The sequence below is a fragment of the Teleopsis dalmanni genome, chromosome X, assembly GCF_002237135.1.
Source record: "Teleopsis dalmanni isolate 2A chromosome X, ASM223713v2, whole genome shotgun sequence".
Lineage (NCBI taxonomy): Eukaryota > Metazoa > Arthropoda > Insecta > Diptera > Diopsidae > Teleopsis > Teleopsis dalmanni.
In genome coordinates, this window is record NC_051848.1 from 79,254,422 (window position 1) to 79,258,550 (window position 4,129).

At 28.0% G+C, this 4,129-nt stretch overlaps 1 long non-coding RNA gene across 3 annotated transcripts; it reads left to right on the top strand.

Annotated features, from left to right (window-relative positions):
- The first annotated feature begins 260 nt into the window (after positions 1-260).
- Positions 261-3,349, top strand: LOC119687700. 3 transcript variants are annotated; one of them, XR_005253252.1, is made up of 6 exons: positions 261-472; positions 571-612; positions 758-785; positions 845-1,093; positions 1,914-2,357; positions 3,193-3,349. It is a non-coding gene; the product is annotated as an uncharacterized LOC119687700 (long non-coding RNA). The 3 variants fall into 3 exon arrangements; XR_005253253.1 differs by having other exon boundaries at positions 3,204-3,349; XR_005253254.1 differs by having other exon boundaries at positions 3,209-3,349.
- Positions 3,350-4,129: the final 780 nt, after the last annotated feature.

Here is a 4,129-nt window from a genome sequence, read left to right on the forward strand (position 1 = left end):
ACAATTATTGAAAATATCACATTTCATTAAATACTTAAAGGAGTGCTCTCTATTATGTATATAAAAATCATCTACAAATAACAGCACATTACGGAAAATAGCGCGATTTTGCAAATTCTTCCATTAAAGTAATGGATTTAGCAAAATTAAAACAATTTTTTAGAAATTGACCGTCGATAAGGCAGCATTTTAAACAATCTTTTCCAATGTTCAGAATAGTTGGCCTTGAAATTTAAATTATTTTGATATCCCAAAAGAAATATCAATATAGATCATATTAAGTATTGTTAGTTATAGGTTGAGCAAGAAATTACTAAATTGGTAACATATACCTACATATATAGACAATGCTGAACTGAATGCAAATCGCTTGTTAAAGTCATCTTACAAGCGATTGGCCTAACTTCCAGCTAATGGCCAAACATATAGCCACAAAACAACAAAATCAAGGCGTTCATGTTTTGCGCTTAAGGTGAGTAACAATTCGAATATCTAAAAATCGAAATCAAAATTGAAATCTTAAGTGAAAGCATTAATTTGGATGAATTCTCTTCTCTTTGTTCGATTTAGAAAATTCATGCATTTGATAATGGATCGGTCAAAACGTCCTATGTGAGTATTCAGTCCAGAGTACATTCGATTTATTATAATCACCATATTCATATATGGTGCATATTTATTTGCTATTAAACTAATTCCTAGTTCTGATATGTATGTGATTTCGATTATTTTAATTCTGTATTCGTTCGAATTTTAGATAAGCCTTTTTCTTTGGATTAAGTAAGGTAAGTAATATTTTTATGTTACTTTTTCAGTAATACGAGTATTATTGTATAATTATTAGAGAGCAAATATAAGGAAAAAGCAGAGCGAAGGTAAATTCTCATTCTCATTTGATGTAAGTTAGGTGAACTTGTGTCTACAATGCAAGTATGGGTATGGGTATGGATATGCTTTCGTTTCAGACACGAATGCGATATCGCTTTGCAGAACTTAATAAATGGATTCGTCGGATTAGGAAGGTTAGAGCATCCTTCCTTCCTTAAAAGCTCCGTTTAGTGTATGAAATTTACTCAGCTGAGTAACATCTGAGGTAAGAATAATTTATTTCATATTTATTTCAAGTCCCTTAATATATATATTCCTTTTTAACCGAATAATTGATTCGATATTGCAAATAAGACTACTGCATGCGATCTACATTTAGTTTGATATCAGATTATTGGAACTTTAAATAAATTATTAGTTATATGTTGTTTTTATTTAAAAAAGTTTATGCGAGTTTTCCACGTTTTTCAGAAAAGATCACAGTTTCGTTTTCTCATTACGATAATGCAGATGTCTAAAGTATTGAATATTGTAAATTGATGTCATCGATTCGTTATTACGAATTTCTTATTATAAACTCGTGTTATAAACTCGAACTGGTAGAAAAGGATAACCTTTTACCTGATTGAGTGGAAAATACTTACTTATCATATAAAAGATCCTTTTTGTGACAGATAAACTAGACTCAATTCATATATAAATGTTGTACTGACATTCGATATTGGAAACGAATATAAACTAAAGTTTTTTTCTTGATACTTGCTTCAACAAGATTTTAATTAGTTAGACATTTATTAGTTAAATTGATTTGATACACATTTATTCTTTCCCTCCATGTTCCTAAAGTTCGCTTCTATATATAACTTCACATTTTCTTTAAGGCTTTTAGAGATGTTCGTTGTACCTGATATATTTGAAATAAAATGTCCCAAAAGAACTTCTGTAGCTTTAATTAAATGTTTTAACTTCTTACTACTTAAACACTGAATGTGACTGAATAATAAAAATATTAACTATATGAAAATTATTTTAATAATAAAATATTACAAAAACTTATGTACATACGAATTATTTCTCATTTTCAGGTACCCATCACTGGAGTTATTAATAATGAACAATAAATCATGGTGTGAGAGTTACTTTGTAATTCATCATACCTTTAATATAATGGTTGATCTATGCACGAAACTCAATTGAACATCCTATAGAAATATGTTCTCGTTTGATGGCGCTATTAAGTTGATATGCAGCGACATGATAGACAATGAAGCAGAACTGTACTAATGGTCACCCATTCAATTTATTGTGAATAACAAACCATTTTGAAATATAACCTCTAGCGCATGTTGTTGTACATTATTGGACACAAAGTGGTGAATTCTATAATTTCGGAATCTAATGGGTATATCCAGAATTTAGACATAGTGTCAACTTTTTATCTGTGCCCTAGGAAGCATTGAAATTAAAAAGGAATTTGGAGTTTGGAGGTTGACAGTGCAATAGACGATTCAATAGAAGGAACTTGTTGTGTAAGACACATTTAAGTTGTTGTTTTATTTGTTTATTTTACCTATCCACCTTACCTATGTAAATGTAGATTCTGAACTCTACAGTTAACAGTCTACTTTCAAAATACTTTGTTATGGTAAATAATGTTATTCAATTCAATTCTTTCGAATATATATTCTGTCGTTAAATATGTTAAATATGCTAAATATATTAAATATTATATTTCGAGTGTAGAAGGGAAATTATGTATCTTGTCTGGAAGAGGATATGTGGAAAAATGTGGTTAAATTATAAATTTGAATTTATTAGAAATTTTTAGTCGTATTCAATGTAACGATATTTATTTTGACGAAAAAAATTTAATCTATTCAACCTGCATTCTTAAGATATAATCCATACCTTATCGTAAATGAAAATTAGAGAAACTATCATGTAAAACTTTTTAATGGAAAATTCATGATTTTTTTTTTATGTGTCACATTTATGCCATACAAGATAATAAAATAAGTCTTTTATACGGTATCGATTAATAATTTAATAACGAAGTTAAATTTCTAGTAATATATAGTATATTGGAATCTGCGTTATAAGATATATGTCAGTAGGTTATTAATTGTTACATTTCAGTAAGGATAGGACTACATTTCTCCATAAAATATTAACTCGGTTCCAATTGATCAGAAACAATATATGATTCAGATTTTAATGAGTTTTTTTATTATTCTTTCATGAACTCACTTGTTTTTTTCTGTTTTATTAACTTAGTTTAATTACAATACTATTAGACTCAGAAAAAGAATATGAAATTATTAATCCTATTAACAACAGGTTTTTTATTAATTTAATTCTACACAGTTATTTTCCAGAGAAGTTTTTACAGGACTTATACGGGAAATTTAAATAAATGATCTGTAGTGTTGCAATTAAGGATAACGAAAAGGAGCACCTTATTAATTGAAGATAACCAACCTAGAACCAAGAACCAAGAACCAAGAACCAAGATTTCAATACTGTGATTTTATGGAAAGTATTAGGTCTATATTCTTCATGGAAAACTTTTTGCGAATACAACTTCATCAAAGGAGTATTTCGAGCACTGCGTAGTTTTGTTGCGTGACTCGATACTTTTAAATGTCCAACTCGCTGAGTAAAATTTTAAAAAGTATTTGTCACAAAACTATAAAAAATTAAAAACTTTTGTATTTTGTATTTCTAAATTTTTAATATTGTGCATTTCTAAATTAAATCAATATTTGGATTAAAATGATGAAATGAAAAATAGTTTTTTATTTAGTAAAATCTTATGTATCCGTACGAGAGAAATAGTAAGTACAGAGTCATATATTTATAGTATATAAGTTTAGTTTAATATATAAAGCACTTGATACTGGAAAGAGTAAGATGACAATAAACTATTGTGAATATGAAACCGGAATTGATTTTTTTTGTTTGTGTAAAACTCTTACAGATTACCTTATTTTATTAGTTAATAAAACTATTTTTATATTAGAATATAGTAGATACGTAGATCTAATTTTAATTGTGTTCAGATTAATAACATAACACTATTAAGATTGATATAAAAAGGTTTCGCTATTCGGCGGTCTCAGAAAACATTCTCTCCAAGGCACTCTCGAAGAGAACGTCAGCCTCAAGCAGTAAACTTGCATATTAACTACTCTTCATTCTGGTCACTTTCGTTAATTATCTTGTCAACAGCCACATATATTTTTTGGTATTTTATTTAACACTTTTCATGTCTTTGTGTGAACTTTATTTGTGTTCCAAAATT